At 35.3% G+C, this 14,826-nt stretch overlaps 1 pseudogene; it reads right to left on the bottom strand.

Annotated features, from left to right (window-relative positions):
* Positions 1-1,493: 1,493 nt before the first annotated feature.
* Positions 1,494-2,575, bottom strand: LOC122747753 (annotated as a pseudogene).
* Positions 2,576-14,826: the final 12,251 nt, after the last annotated feature.

The following is a 14,826-nucleotide window of genomic DNA, read 5'->3' as shown; positions in this document are numbered from 1 at the left end:
TCAATGTCCATTTTCAAAACTTTTCTTTCCAAATTCTCTCCCTCCCTCCCCACTCCTACCCCTCAATAACTCAAGCAAATCAACAAAAATTATACATGTGTAGTCAAGCAGGACATCTTCATTAGTAGGTTGGAAAAGAAAAAATTAAAAAAAAAACGTAAGCAAAAACAAAGTAACAAAAAAGATTATGCTTCAATTTGTATTCAGACAACATCATTTCTTTTGTTTGCTTTTTTTTTGTTTGTTTGGTTTTGGTTTTGTTTTTTGTGGGGCATTGGGGGTTAAGTTACTTGCCCAGGGTCACACAGCTAGTAAGTGTCAAATGTCTGAGGCCGGATTTGAACTCAGGTCTTTCTGAATCCAGGGCCAGTGCTTTATCCACTGCACCACCTAGCTGCCCCCAACATCAGTTCTTTATCTAGAGATGGATCACATATTTCATAAGCCCTTAAGAGTTGTCTTGAATCATTGTGTTGCTGAGAGTAGTGAAGTCATTCACAGCCCATCATCTTACAGTATTGCTCTTACTTTGCATACAATGCATTTCACTTTGCATCATCTCATGTAAGTCTTTCCAGGTTTTTCTGAGAGCATACTGCTCATCACTTCTTAAAGCACAATAGCGTTCCATCATAATCTCATCCCACAGTTTGTTCAGCTATTCCCCAACTGATGGGCATCTCCTCAATGTCAAATTCTTTATACCAGAAATGGGTTGCCATAAATATATTTTTTACATATAGGTCCTTTAACTTTTTACTTTTTTATCTCTTTTTGGATACCAACCTAGTGGTGGTAATACTAGGTCAAAGAGTATGCTTGGTTAAGTATTACCCCAGAATTGCTTTGACTTGCATTTTATGTATCTATTTTTTAACTGTAGTCTTATCTGAAATAATAATTGCTCAACTTGCTTTAGGGGAGTTTACCTGAAACATAATAGATTCTGCTCCAGGCCCTCATTTTAATGCTGCAAATATTTATGTTTCCAGTATGCTTCTTGTAAACAACATATTGTTCAATTCTGCTTTTTAATCCATTCTGAAATACTCTTTTTATGACTTCTTCTCTTTCATATTCATCCTTTTAACTGAGTATTTCTATCTGTGAGAAAATAATTATTAATAAGCAATTTCCTGGAGGTAACCAAGGTTCAGTCCTTTCTTCCCCCTCCTCCACTCCAGAAAGTCAAGTTCTCTTTAAGATATTTCATCAAATCTCATCTGGGACTACTTTCCCTCCATTAGAGCTGCAGGAGGGCAAAACATGCCTTCATTAAACTGGACATATTACACTCAGTCCATGAAACATTTTAAATATATATATTCCTTCTCAAAATATTGAAGCAAATGTAATACCTAAATGTCTCTTGAATTCCTTACTACTCAAATGTGAAAACAACATTTCCAGGACTTCTTGTCCATTTCTAACCCTGGAGCCACAGAATCACTTGCTGGAGGTTTGGAAATTATTTTCTTTAGAGGACCAGGAAGTCAGGCTTCTGCTTCAATTAAGTCTCTGGTGACTGGACAAGCAAAGATGAAGGAACTTAGCTGAAATTTCTCATTTGTGCCAACCAGTGTGTTCAATGTCTGCCATTTCCATTAGCAAATGTATTCAAACTAGAGATGGAAAGCCAACTCAATGTACAAATAAGTGCATCTGTCAAAATATTATGCTATGTCAAACTCTTCAGGATTATCAATTTCATGATATTCCTGTAGGCTGTGGTAAAGTCCTGGTTCAATATGCAATCAAAAATATTAGAGATGGCAGACTTAAGTGAGTATCCTGCACATGTATATTGTTTCCTCTGTCACTTTATCAGGAGCCACATTTGTGCTCTGCCAAATATTCAGGGACCTTTGCATATTACAACTCGAAAAAGTGACAAAAGTATTTCATTCCATCATTTTTATTCAAAGATTCTCTTCTTCCATGACATGCTGTGGACAGGAAAACATCATCTCAGGAATCCAAGGACCAACTCAGAACGTTGTACATTGAGACTTCAGGGAGGGGTTGATCTTTGACAGATAATTACAGATGAGACAAAACCTGTCCTCTGTAAATTCCTCAAGCACTCTTCACAAGGCATCCTGAGAATCCTGGGTCATGTCATCTTTCTCATCCAATATCACAAGTTTAAAACCTTTCCTGATGGGGCAGCTAGGTGGCACAGTGGATAGAGCACCGGCCCTGGAGTCAGGAGTACCTGAGTTCAAATCCGGCCTCAGACACTTAACACTTACTAGCTGTGTGATCCTGAGCAAGTCACTTAACCCCAATTGCCTCACTAAAAAGTAAAAAAAAAATAAATCAAAACCTTTCCTGATGCTGGAAAAGTTCAGTATTGGGTTGCGTTCAATATCTATTCCTCAGTCATCAGCAACATTAAGCTCCTGTATCAAAGAGTTAAACTCTTTGTTTTTGTAAAGTTGTTTGGCCCAGGACAGGAAGGATGGATGCCTTTCCTCGTCCCTGGAAGGGCTTAGAAAAGTTGATCTTCAGTGACAGATTTTTAGATGCCGCTTAGAATATTCTAGTGGAATATTAGGTCCCTGATCTTCAGCATACTGCTGCTGCTGCTGCTGCTGCTGCTGCTGCTGCTGCTGCTGCTACTGTGGCTGCTGCTACCACCTTACTGCTTGGGGACCTCCATGGTGCTGACCTCGAGAGGACTGACAGGCAAATGACTGCACAGGAGATGCTAACCATCAAAGTTTCAGAGCCCTGCTCCAGCTCTCTTGAGAGTTGGCCATTGCTACCCATGCTATTGTTTCCAATAAAATGGCAACACCTGTTAATATTACCTTTCCAACAGGTGTCAAATTCTCCTCCTCTCCTATGACACCACCACCACTCTGGTTCAGAGCATCATAGCCTCATTCTTTGCTTATTAAAACAGACTTCTGATGGGTCTGCCTGCCTCAAGAGTATTTCTGGAGTAAGACTGGGGTATTTCTCCAGTCTTATCCATCCTCCATTCAACCACTAAAGTGATTTTCCTAAAGTCAGATTATGTCAGCCCCTACTCAATAAAATCCAGCAACTCCCCAGCACCTCCAAGACAAATATAAAATCCTATGGCAAAGTCGTTCATGATATACAGCCATCCGTTTCCAGGTACCCTTATACCTTTCAGCCCCAATAAACTCATTGCTGTTTCTAGAACCAAACACTCGATCTCCCAACTCTCAACTACAGGCATTTACAGGGGCTATTCCACCATGCCTGCAATTCTTCTCTTTTTCCTCTCTGTCCTCTGTCTTGGAGACTTTCAAAAATTCCTCCTAATCCATCCTAATTCTAGTATGTTTCCTTGGTTGATTATTTTCTATTAATATCAAATATAACTTGTTTGTACATAGTTGTGTGCATGTTGTCTCACCAATTAGACTCTGAACTTATCAATGAGAGGGATTTTTTTGACTGTCTTCGTATTTCCAGTGTTTACCATGTTACCTGACAGATAGAAGTTACATAATAAGTATTTATTGAATAATCAATTGACTAAAGAAAGCATCTTCCAAGTGTTCTGGGATCCTGAATGTGATTTCTTGGAACTTGAATTCTTGCTTTTTATCTGATTACAGGATTTTTTTTTTTTACTTGGACATTCTAGATTTTGTCTGTCACACTCCTGAGAGTTTTTGTCTTGGTAGTTTCTTTTAGGAGGTGACTCTCTGTTGTCTCTTTGCCCTCTGGTTCTAGAAAATAGAGTTTCATGATTTTAATATGATATCTAAGCCTTTGTTTATTGGTCATAATTCAAGTTAATCTAATTATGATTAGATTAATTCTCCTTTCCTTGTTTTCTTGGTCAGTTGTTTTCCTGATATATGTCTCCTATTTTATTTTTCTACCATTTTTAAAAATAATTTGATTGTGTATTAACATTTCTTTGTGTCTCACAAAGTAGTTTTTTATTTGGTCCATTCTAAATTTCGGGAATTCAATTCTTATTTGAGGTTTACAATAATGTAAAGTATTTATTCTACTGGTTATTTTACCTCCCTTGGTAATATTCCATTTTGGATTTTTTATTTGAGGTACTTCTAGGTATTCTTCTAATGCTTGTAGCCCAAGATATTCTCTCTTCTGAGGTTCTGCTTGGACTTGTGTATTTATTTCCTTGTTTTGGTTTAACCCTTCAGCTTCATTGCTTATGTTTGGCATATCATTCTATTGTTTCATATCATGAGCTCCAGTTTCTGGATTTGGGGCTTACACATTAGGCAAATTTGATCCCAGTATACCTGAATAGTATGCGTAATCCATAATGCAGTGACTAAGTTTTAGCCCCAAATTCTGCAGAAATCTCTGATCTTTTTTTTTCCCTTTGGTTTGGGTACAGGCTGTCTTAATGACAATCTGATCCTCTGCCCTGCTAACAATGGAGTCCTTGGATTGGTTCCACATTAGGCACTCCTCTGACCTTTTCCCAAGCCATGGATAGGACCCTCACTTCTTCCTGCAGTCTGACTAATCTGGACTTTTCTTCTCCCTCAGATGGAACCCTTGTGACACCTTGCTCTAGGGTTGGGTGTTGTTCTGGTGCTATCTCCTGGCGAAGAGGTGGCAAAGAGGTATATGGAATCCCTAGGTGTTGTTCTATTTGTGTCTATTATTATAACCCTGGGTTTTTATTGAAATCTGCTTTTTCTTTTCCCTAACTTTATTTCAACTTCATGCTTCCACAAAATTCTGGAAGAGTTTTTGTGCAATCTTAGATGAGGTGGAACTATTTATGACTGATTTTCTACTATTCCTTTTGTAATGTTCCTGGTGGTAGATTTTTAGAGTTTCACTGAGGTGTTTGTGACAGATCTGGACTTTATTAGGTCCTAAATATCATCTTCCCACACTTCCTCTATACAAATTGCTCTTGACATCAATATGCTGGTGGTGGTGGTGGTAGTGGTGGTAGTAGTGGTCATGGCATGTGTGTGTGTGTGTGTGTGTGTATGTGTGTGTTAAATGAACATCAAATAGTTGAGCATTTTCACTATACTTAGCTCTATTTTTTATATCTGTAGTACACAAATAAGCAATATGGGTAGAACTTATTCAAAAGTTTTACAATATTCCACAAAAGCAATGGAATTATTATGGCCCTTTAAAGGAGTTCACTCAGCAATAGCTAAATCAATAATAAGTTATAGTCCTGAGAATTATTGGCACACTATTGATGTTCCACAGTCAATGTATTAGATTCTTATGTTTATAGATTTTTTTAGTGATCCAAGATGCAAATGCTCTGTCTAGAGTCTGCTCAAATTAATGTTAATTTGAATAATTTACCAGTATCTGCATCCTTTGGCACTACACATGGTCTTCCTTTCTCGTCTGTCCTACTACAGTCCATATTCCACACAGCTACCAAAGTGATTTTTCTTGAATTCTGAACTAACCATATCACTCACTACTCCAGTAATTCCCCACTATCTGTAGGATAAAATATAAAACTCCTATGGTTTTTAAATTCCTTCACAACTTGATCCTAACCAATATTTCCAACCTTATAAATTCTATATCACTTCATACAATCTGAGTTTGTTACAAACCAACTTTATGTCTTGTTTTCACAACCTGTTTCCATATCTCATCTCTGTATCATAATGCCTAGGAATTCATTCCCTCTTATCTCTCTTTCTTGAAAATGTTTATTTATTGTTGCTTAATTGAGGTCTTTTAAAAAGTGATCATTCAAAAAAAAAATTGATCATTCTAGGGGGCAGCTAGGTGTCACAGTGGATAAAGCACCAGGCCTGGATTCAGGATGAACTGAGTTCAAATTTGGCCTCAGACACTTGACACTTACCAGCTGTGTGACCCTGGGCAAGTCACTTAACCCTCATTGCCCCGCCAATAAAAAAAAGGTAATAATTCTCCATTTCCCCAATATTTTGAAATCTTTCCCTCTTATATTTCTTGACATCTCAGAGCATCTTCAAAATAATGTTGTGTCCTACATAACTTGTGTGAATATGTTTACGTGCACACATGTCTTCTGCTTGTGTTTGTGTATATATGCCTGTTCAAATTCAGATTTTCTTGCCAACTTCATTTTAGACAACATCTCCACTTCTTCACCACACACACACACATCTAACACAGAAGTGTTCCTTGTGTCATAAATTATGAGTGTATAATAAATGTTTTACAATTTTTTCTTCTCTTCTTTATGCCTCCTTCTCAGGCAATGCATGTGGAAAGAATTAGTGGCAAAGAAGAAGTACATATATATAGCAATCTGCAGTGCGGGAACATGCTATGCATGGCATGGCACTGAACTCTGCATGGTCTAATCAGTCATTCTACCTTGTTAAATTTCATTTTCTATATCTGTTAAAAACAATATAAGGTAGGATTAGACAACATACAAAGTTTCTTCTAGCTTGAATTTGCTTTGATCTATGTTTTTTTGAGCTCCGGAATGAGGTAAATTTTTAGAGCAAAGTCCCTGGTCCCAGTCACACATAAAAATGGACACTTCAAATCGCAACTATGGCCTTTACTTAAAGAATAGTCTCATGCTCCTTGTGGAAGGAGTAGTTAGTCTTGCACTGGTTTTTTTTAGTCATCCCTGTGCACACAAAGAATAATCCACCATCCAAAAGTGTGATCTTTGAAACTGAAGGACAACAATGTGGACAATTTCATAGCTGTTCCAATAGTGTCTTCTCAGAGCATAGTCTGTCTTTCATAAGCTGACTTACTTCTACATTTGAATGCTATTGTAGCATTTCAGCAAGATGTCTATTACTAGAGAATCTGAAACATAAATTTGCTTTTCTTTATACAAAACAGTGATTCTACTCTGACAACCAGAAAATAGCTCTCTTTGAGCAATACATTTTCTTTTGAATTATATGTAATACCTCTGAGATCTGTGTTCTTTGTTCCCTACCATAAAAAGCAGTTTCAAAAATAAATAGCAATATCCATGATTGAGTGGCAGGAATTAGAAAATAAAGAGATGATATCTCATAAATAGTAGTTGTCACATCTATAAAAAAATTCTGACCTCAGATCACATTTATTTTAGATATTAACAAAGAAGCACATTTTTCATCTTTTTTCTTTAGTCCACTCTGCACTTTACTGCGTCTACTAAGTGAGTTTAAATTGATCTAAAAATGGAGCTTATAATAAGGATAAATCTAAAGATTCCATTACAAATTTCTAACTAGTATGTAACAATGTGAATGCTATCATTGTCTGATCAAATGAATGCCAGAAATATAAGTCAAACACAAAATTTCCCATAGTCAATAAAAATACTTGAAGGTGGACTTTTTAATAGCAGGAAGATTTTTAGAAAAGTGCTAACAAAAATAATAATAGAATAGGCATTTTTGTTCCTTTTGGATACATCAATTGGTAAAATCTCTCAACAACCAATGTATTCCATAATTGCATCATTTATCTCAATTAAAGATCAGAGCCAGGTTTAAAATTAAATCTAAAAATTGTTTATTTTTTCTGATTGAGATAAAATTTTAAATGACTACTGAATGTAAAAATAATCATGAATTTTTTTTATTGGAGAAAATTCCAGGCTAACAAATACAAATTATTTCTATAGTAGTTTCAATAGAGAAATCATAGAAAGTTTCTCAATAGGGAATTAATTTCCATTCCCTATAAATATGATTTCAAATATCCAGAGAAATTAAAATGGAAAAATAAATATTAAAATCTTATTCAAAGACTGTATTTTAGTATATGATCCTAAGGGAATAGATTGCATTTTTGGCAAAACCAAAATTGCTTTGGAATGATATTTTACCAATAACAATATATTAAGCTAAAATCCTGATGACAAGCACGCCAAATCTCTAGAAATATTATTGCATTGGTCTACTTTCTGGATGCCAAGATGAACATGAAACTTGGGAATGGAAAAATGCCCTTCTTTAAAAGCAATTTCTCCTTGAGTTACATTGCCAAATAGGTCTCAACAGGGTGAGCAGGAAAAACAATTCTATTGCAATTACCTGCTTAATTTTCACAGAGGAATAACTTGAGGTCACTATAAATGGCTATTTAATGAGAAAGGCTATTGCTTGAGGGTCATTTTTTTAAATCTCCAGAAGTGAAAGTTTTTGAGAATTTTCAAAAGTTCTCAGGGAAATTTTTCAAAGGACTGATACTCTGAACCATTGGCAACTCTGATGGCCAAGTATACAAATTTTGTGCAATGCTTTATCTCTCCAGGCCGAAATAACTATGTAATTATTTTGTAATTATAAGGCAATCATTTACTTGCAACTATAAGTTCTTCATTTTTATGGTAATTCTAAGTGTAACTACCATATAATTTGTAAGAAAGAACTAGCTGTGCAATTACTCTGTATTAACACAGTAATTACTAAATATGTCTAAGCTGATCTGTAGCTTATGAAATAAAGATTTCAACACCTGCAAACTCTAAATTACAGAGCAGATTTGCATGCAGTTCTCATGTGGCCTACCATTAAATAGAGGAGAGCAATTGTTTTTATTTTATCCCATCACTTCATTAAGTTATCAATAGGGTATAGCATATCTTATTTCCTCAGAGTGAATCCTTTTTGCCTGGAGTCATGGAAAACTGTACATAAATTTAGTATATGATCCCCAGAGAGCAAAGATCAATGGCCAAGGAAACAAAAAGATAAGCTCAAAATTTTTCAATAACGCATGATATATAACTTTGATGACTCTCTCTATAATTATTTCTTGAGAGACCATTAACAACAAGGGTTCTATATAGCATTTGATAATAATAAAGGAAATGGAGAGAGAGAGAGAGAGAGAGAGAGAGAGAGAGAGAGAGAGAGAGAGAGAGAGAGGAAGGAAAGAAGAAAGGAAGGAAGGAAGGAAGGAAGGAAGGAAGGAAGGAAGGAAGGAAGGAAGGAAGGAAGGAAGGAAGGAAGGAAGGAAGGAAGGAAGGAAGGAAGGAAAGAAAGAAAGAAATCTGGATTGGCAAATTCTATATGTACTCCTAAGAATATATAAAGTGTCATCCTTACCTGTATCTCTCAACATGTATAATACAAGAGATAAAAATAAGAAAAAAAGATATTTATTGAAAAACTCTTTCCTATCTTCTGCACAATCAACTGTGGCAATTAATGTGGCACAGTGAAATTTCTAAAAAGAAAATTTCTAGGAAGACGGAATTCTCACACAGCCTGGTTATTTTAAAAAGCCAATAATTCATCTCAACCAATTAACAGTAGGAATTCCTCAACTTTTCAAGTCAAGACAATGAGGTTCTCATATTTCAATAGGTCTTTACCTTTTTTTGACTTTACTTGAATCTACCATTGAATCCAGAATGATTTCTAAATTAAAAAATAATAATAATAGGGATTATTAAACAAAAAGCAAACACCATTCACCTTTATCAAATTGCTGTTGACAAATGTCTTTTTTATCATATTGTTTAAGACTAGTAGCCACTACATCATGATAAGGCAAGGATCAAATGATATAGATAAATGAAAACTACAGGTTCCTAGTTCTTAGTTCCTTCTCCATCTCTTCTCCAGAATCCTTCTCAAAAGGCAACCAGCCTCCTCCTCTAATTGTTAAACTTCTTCCCTAGAACTTCTATTTGAAGAATCGTCCATGCTCACTTCAAAGCCAGCACATTCTGTAATTTCCTACCCCAATTTTTTTTTACCTTTTCTCCATATGGGTGTCCCTCTTAACACCTACTTTTCAGGTCCTCTCTATGTGTTGTCTTCTTGCTTTAGGATATGAACTCTTTGATGACAAGGACTTTTTCCTTTTTATAGTATTTATATTTCCAGTGCTTGCCATAATGTCTGGCACGTAGTAATCACATGATAATCTCTAGCCATCTATCCATCTATGGATTAAATATATTGTGTCATATATCCAAGGGGAACTAATTAAGTGCTAGTCATCAATGACTGATTTTTAAACAAATGTCTTTATAAAAAATGGAACTTTCATTGGAGAATCAGAGTAGGGTTTTTTGGGTTTTTTTCCTGGTATGTGGATAAAAATGCTAACAAAGACCATGATTTGGTACTTTTGGGTTTGGTTTTGGTTTGTTTTTTTTTAAATAGTATTTTATTTTCCCCAATTACATGTCAAGGTACTTTTTAACATTAATATTTACAAGATTTTGAATTCCAAATTTTCTCCCTTCTTTTTTTCCCTCTTTTTTTCTTAAAATGGTAAGTAATTTGATATAGGTTATACATGTGCTATCAGGTAAATATATATTTCTATATTAGTCTAAGTTGTGAATGAGAAACAGATCAAAAGGAAAGTAACAACACAAAAAATTAATTGGAAAAAGTATGCTTCAATATGCATTCATAGTCCATCAATTCTTCTTCTTCTTCTTCTTCTTCTTCTTCTTCTTCTTCTTCTTCTTCTTCTTCTTCTTCTTCTTCTTCTGCTTCTGCTTCTGCTTCTTCTGCTTCTGCTTCTGCTTTTCCTTCTGTTTCTTCTTTTTTTGTCCATCAGTTCTTTATCTGAATAGGTATACCATTTTCCTTTATGAGTCCTTTGTACTTGTCTTAGATCTGAGTTATTCATAGCTGATCATCACACAATGTGGCTGATACTATCTACAATGTTTTCCTGGTCCTTCTCATTTCACTTTGGATCAGTTTGTACAAGCCTTTCCAGGCTTTTCTGAAATCTACCTGTTTATTTCTTATTGCACAATAGTATTCCATTACATTCATATACTACAGCTTGTTCAGCCATTCCCCAATTGATAGGCATCCCTTAAATTTCCAATATTTTGCCAAGAAAAGGACTGCTAAAAATAGTTTTTCACAAGTAGGCCCTTTTCCCTTTTTTATGATTACTTTCAGGTACAGACCTAGTGGTATTTTAGATTGTTGTATTAAAGGGTATGTGTATTTTGGTTGCCCTTTGGACATAGTTCTAAATTGGTCTCCAAAGTGGTTGGATAAGTTCACAACTCTACTTTTGGGGCTCTTCATTAGTGTGGAGTTGTGCCTTAGAGTCCCAATTTTCCCACATCCTCTTCAACATTAATAATTTCCTCTTATGTCATAATAGTCAATCTGATAGGTATAAAGTGGTACCTCAGAGTTGTTTTAATTTGCATTTCTCAAATCAAAAATAATTTAGAGCACTACATCATATGCCTATAGATATCTTTGATTTCTTCATATGAAAGCTGCCTTTTCATATCTGTTGACCATTTATCAGTTGGAGAATGGCTTGTATTCTAATAAATTTGCCTCAGTTCTCTATATATTTGAGAAAAGAGGCATTTATCAGAAATACTTACCATAAAGATTATTTTCCAGCTTTCTCTATTCCCTTTAATCTTGGTTGCATTGGTTTTGTTTGTGCAATTTTTAAAATTGTATTTTAATGTAATCAAAATCATCCATTTTCCATTTAATAATGCTCTCTATCTCTTATTTAGTCATGAACCTGTAACTCACATAACTTCTCCTTCAAGAATTTGAATGCTTAGGGCAGCTAGGTGGTGCAGTGGATAAAGCACTGGCCTTGGATTCAGGAGGACCTGAGTTCAAATCCAGCCTCAGACACTTGACACTTACTAGCTGTGTGACCCTGGGCAAGTCACTTAACTCTCATTTCCTCACCAAAAAAAAATTATTATTTGGAAGCTTAACACCTTGGTGCTTATATATTTGATATTGATATTACTTAAGTACCTATGGTATCATTTAGCAAGATGTAGTTTTCTTCCTCATTTCTTTTAATTAGATCTTATTTTTGCTTTTCCTTTGACTGAGATCAGGATTTCTACACCTGCTATTTTTTAACTTCAGCTGGAGCGTAATAGATTCTACTGCAGCCCCTTACCTTTACTTTGTTGTGTATCTCTGCTTCAAGTATGTTTCTTGTAAACAACATATTGGAGAATTTTGGCTTTTGTTTCACTTTGCTACCCACTTCTGTTTTATGGGAGAGTTCTTTCCATTCACATTCACAGTTATGATGACTGTGTATTTCTCTCCATCCTATTTTTCCTCCTGATTCTTCTCTCTCTTCTTTCACCCTTTCCATTTTCAACAGTGTTTGATTTTGTCTACTATATCCTCTGTTCTGCCCCCACTCCTGTCAATCTCCTCTACCCCATTTATTTACTTTCCTCACCTCCTGCTTTCCTGTCAGGAAAGATAGATTTTGATATTCAACTAATTGTATATATTACTGCCTCTTTGAACCAATACTGATGAAATTAAGGTTCAAGCAATGCCCATTGCCCACCTACCCAACTTTTCCTTGACTATAAGAGGTATTTCATGCCTCTTCATTTGAAATAATTTACCCCATTCTACCTCTCCCTGTCTACATTCCATCAAATTTGCCTCCTACATCTACTCTTGGTTTATGTACATTCCTTCTAGCTTTATTATTAATGGTACAATCTTTAAGAACTACAAGTACTATCTTCCTATTTAGGGATGGAAACACTTAACTCCATCAAATCCCTTATGTTTTCTTTTCACTTTTTTAATGTTTTAGGCTTCCTTTGAGTCTTAATATTAAAGATAATTTTTTTCAATTCAAGGCTTCTCTTAATGAAAGCTGGACATCCTTCTATTTCACTGAATTTTTTCCTTTCAAATATTATGCTTGGGGGGAGATAGGTTGCTCAGTGGATAAAGCACCTGCCCTAGATTCAGGAGGACCTGATTGTTCCTTGGCATTTTCACTTTGAGATCTCTTTCCTGAGGTGATCTGTCGATTCTTTCAATGCTTATTTTTTTCCTCTGGTTCCAGGATATCAGGACAGTATTTCTTGATAATTTTGTTTTTTAAAAAGCAGTATTTTTAATTTATTTTTAATAATAAAAGTATTTTATTATTTTCTAGTTACACATAGAGATAGTTTTCAACATTTGTATTTATAAAATTTCTAGTTTCAAAATTTTTCCCTCCCTCCCCTCCCTCCCCTCCCTCCCCACTCCTCAAGACAGCTAGCAATCTTATATAGGATATACAATCACATTAAATATATTTCTGTATTAGTCATGCTTTGAAAGAAGAATTAGGGCAAAAGGGGAAAAACCTCAAAAAAAACCCAAAAATAGAAATAGTATGGTTCCATCAGCATTTACATGCCACAGTTCATTATTTATGGATTTGGAGAGCATTTTCCATCATGAGTCTTTTCGAACTATCTTGGAACATTGTGTTGCTGAGAAGAGGCAAGTCTATCACAGTTGATCAAAACACAATATTGTTGATACTATGGGGCTATGCTGAAACATGTGGTGGTTCTAAAAGCTGGAGTCTGCCCATTCTCCTGGACATACTGAGGCATGTGAAGGGTGTTTGTGTTGGCATTTATGTGTTCTACTGCAGCGGATCTCAGGATCTCCCACTGGCTTGCTGAAGTGGGGCTTACTTCTGGCTTGCTGGAATGTTTCCTCTCCTAGATTGTATTCCTCTTTTACCAAAGTGAGATAGACCTTTCTCGTCAATCATCCAAGTTTCTTGGACTAAAAAGATTGTTTTATCCTGTCTTTTTGCTGGTTCTGCTGTCCTAGGAGTTGTTTTGAGGCAGTAATTTATGGTTGTTTGGAGGTGCATATGGAAAAGTTACAGTGATTTACTGTGTACTCCACCACCTTGGATCTTAGAAGTAACCCTCTGTTCATGATTTGCTACTTTTAATCAGAAATTAGAATTAGAGAGTTGAAGAAGGAAGAGGATACAGAATTATTTCATCCCAGAATTCTTCTTGAGCAAGTCTTCCAAAACAAAACTATGCCCCATGTTTTGAATATATCTAATTCATCAGTATGAGAGCTTGAAAAAGTAAGAAAGAAAAGAAAGAAGAGAGGACTCAGAAATGCCAAAGGAAAATGAGTATAAGGAAAGGTTGATTCACAGTAGTTTGTACCCATCAAGTAAAGTTGCTGAGTTAAAAATAACAAAATAACTGGCAAATGACTAAATATCAGTCTTCAAATATGTGCCTGGAGTCAGGAACCTTCAAATTCTGGGCAGACCCTTCAAGTATGTAAATGTCCACCATTTCCCTCTTTCAAAAGAAGAATAAATTCAGACTCTTAAAAACTTTACTAACTGCCTTTAACTATCTTATTTGTGTTACTGATCACTGATGTCCTAAGCTTATTTTTGGATAATGACACCATATCTGGTTGTTTCTAACAAGGCTCCCTGCTAAGAAGCACATTTCTTCTTTGATATCATACCTCCAGATTTGTACTACTTTGTATGATGCCTGAGTTTTCTTTCCTTTCCTGGTTCTAGAAATTGGAACATGATCTAGGAGAGAAAAATGTGTGGATTCCCTCACAGGGGCAATGCTGTTTGTAATGTAATGGAGGAGACTGTTAAGAGTTGAAAACAAGATAAAGCATGACTGAAGATTTTTCTGAAATGGTTCAGTCAAGTCCTAACTCTGTCACTGTGTGTGATCTTGAATACATACCAGTTGTTTTGGACCTCTAGTTCCTCATCTTTAAAATGAGGTAATACCTTCCAACTCTTTAGCTATTATTCTATGATTCTACTTAATTGCCTTAGAAACTAAGATTTTTAATAAAATAATAAGTTCAGTACTGATAAACTAGAAGAATGAGTGTTGTTTGATGTGTCAATTTATATAGTAATCAGAAAATAATCACATGACACACAGCCTACTCACCACTCATAAGCTACACAAGAAGTAGTGTCCCTAAACTCTTGCCTATGTATATGTTTTTTGTGTATGTAAAATGTTTATGTTCATTTGTAAATGCATCTTTAGATATAGATACACACACACACACACATATATATATATATATATACCTACAAATTTAACAC

The sequence above is a fragment of the Dromiciops gliroides genome, chromosome 1 (genome assembly GCF_019393635.1).
Source record: "Dromiciops gliroides isolate mDroGli1 chromosome 1, mDroGli1.pri, whole genome shotgun sequence".
Taxonomy (NCBI): Eukaryota; Metazoa; Chordata; class Mammalia; order Microbiotheria; family Microbiotheriidae; genus Dromiciops; species Dromiciops gliroides.
Note: the sequence above shows the minus strand (reverse complement) of the source record. Positions and strands in the feature narration are given on the sequence as shown.